Raw genomic sequence first — 2,353 nt, 5'->3', positions numbered from 1 at the left:
TTTTTTTTTTTGAGACAGAGTCTCACTCTATTGCCCAGGCTAGAGTGAAGTAGCATCAGCCTTGCTCACAGCAACCTCCAGCTCCTGGGCTCAAGCAATCTTTCTGCCTCAGCCTCCCGAGTAGCTGGGACTGCAGGCATGTGCCACCATACCCAGCTAATTTTTTCTACATGTTTTTAGTTGTCCAGCTAATTTCTTTCTATGTTTTTAGTAGAGATGGGGTCTTGCTCTTGCTCAGGCTGGTCTTGAACTCCTGAGCTCAAACGATCCGCCCACCTCGGCCTCCCAGAGTGCTAGGATTACAAGCATGAGCCACCAGGCCTGGCCCTAATACAGATATTTGAAAAGAAGTTCTCTCAGTATCAGTTGAGTTGTTTGCAGGTGATTAAAGGATGAATTTGTGCCACTAAGGATTTTTTTGTCTGTTTGTTTTAAGAGAGTATCTCTGTCACCCAGGCTGATTTTGCTTAGAAGATCAATATGCCCCAGATCAGACAATTTTGATTTTTCAGGCTCCCTTAAAGTTAGGAGTGATCAGTTGACATGGTTTTAGCCAATGACTTCGCCAATGAGATGTAAACAGAAGACAGAAGTCTACATCACAGTTTCCAGGAAGGTTATCATTGTACTATTAAATGGGGCAGACTCAAATGGGCACACACTTTGCCCTTTCCTCCATCTCTTCTTCCTATCTATAACTAGAACTTGATGCCTGGCATTACAGAAGCCGTCCTGGTACCATGAAGTTGAAAGCCACATGCTAAGAATGATGTCTCAGAATGCAAGCAGGCTCCTTTCCTGATGATCTCATGAAGCTGCAGTATCAACCCTGAAATGCTTATTCGTAGATTTTTTATTTCATAAGATCAATAAACTCCCCTGTTTGATTAATCTGTTCTAGGTGGAGATTCTGTGAAATACTACCAGATGCAAGCCTAATTCTTATATACTCTCCCTCAGTTTCCCCCTGCATGTGGCTCTCCCTGCCCTTCTTATCACACTATTTTGACCATAGAGAAGAGATTGATCATCCTTTCTGTAGGGACCGTCCCTGGGCAAAAATTGGCTTAAGCCCAAGAGTCAGCGAAACTGGATGTGCTCTCCTTGGGGCCAGAGGACAGTAGGTCCGGACACGGCCTGTTGGACAAACAGAACTATTCCTCATGACGGACGGCTTTATGACAGATAACCAAGCGCCTGGGGTCTTGCGAACAAGCCAAGGCGACTCATTGTCCTGCATACGGTAATGAGATAAAGAAGTTAAGATGCAAACATCTGCTTCCATTGAGCAATCGTCTGGAAGGAATGAAAATGTGTTTTCCTCAAGGTGCCCAAGGTAGTCACATACCAGGAAGTAGCTGCCGGACATAGAAAAAGTATATAAATAAAGCGACTGATACAAATCGGGTACTGCAGTCTTGTATGTCTTGTGTGTGTCTGTGTGGTTCTTTCTGTGTCCATCCCCCGTTCTGCAGTCCGGGCCGCGACACTCTCACACCCCATGAAACATAGGCCACAGAGGAAGTGTCATCATTTTCCTTTCTCTTTGTTAAATTTAGACCATTATTCTTACACTCTTGTGCAAAAACACCTCCTCCTTCAAAGTACACAACATTGATTCCATCCTTCAACACTCTGCATCACTATCATCACCGTACCTCCCAGAAAAAGTCCTCCTCAATCTTACTCTCCACCCAGAATTCCATAATCAGTCTAGGCAATTTCAATATTGATATTCAACATCTTAATAATGAAGAGTTTCTTCTCTCTCTCTCTGTCTGTCTTTTTTGAGACAGAGTCTCACTCTGTTTCCCAGGCTGGAGTGCAGGGGCGCTATCATAGCTCACTGCAGCTTTGAACTCCTGGGCTCAAGCCCATTCCCAAAGCCACATTCTGGACTGTGTCATCTCCTTGAGCTCCAATTTGTGTTGTTTTTTTTTAATGAAGATATCTTTTAAAAATTCAGTATATACTTAATTTTTTAAAAATAGCTTTTCTAATCAGCAAATTAATCCATTTACAACGTTTGTAGTTATGATAAATTTGGACAAATTTTACAACTTTATTTTGCATTTACTATATACCATGATTTATTATTGGTTTTTTCCTCCTTATTTTGCTTTTTGTTAATCAGATTCTATTAATTTGATTTTTATTTTAACTGTTTAGGGCTTATACATTCTATTTGAGTTTTAGTAGTAACCAAAAAGGTTTTGTTTTACAGTTTTATTGAGGTATAATTTATATGCTATACAATTTATCCATTATAAGTGGATTGTTTTTCAATGATTTTTAGCAAATTTATACAGTTGTGAAAACATGACTACAATTCACTTTTAGTACTCTTCCTTTA

Source organism: Propithecus coquereli, unplaced genomic scaffold, assembly GCF_000956105.1.
Source record: "Propithecus coquereli isolate 6110/MARCELLA unplaced genomic scaffold, Pcoq_1.0 Scaffold13, whole genome shotgun sequence".
Lineage (NCBI taxonomy): Eukaryota > Metazoa > Chordata > Mammalia > Primates > Indriidae > Propithecus > Propithecus coquereli.
This window is presented reverse-complemented; position numbering follows the sequence as displayed.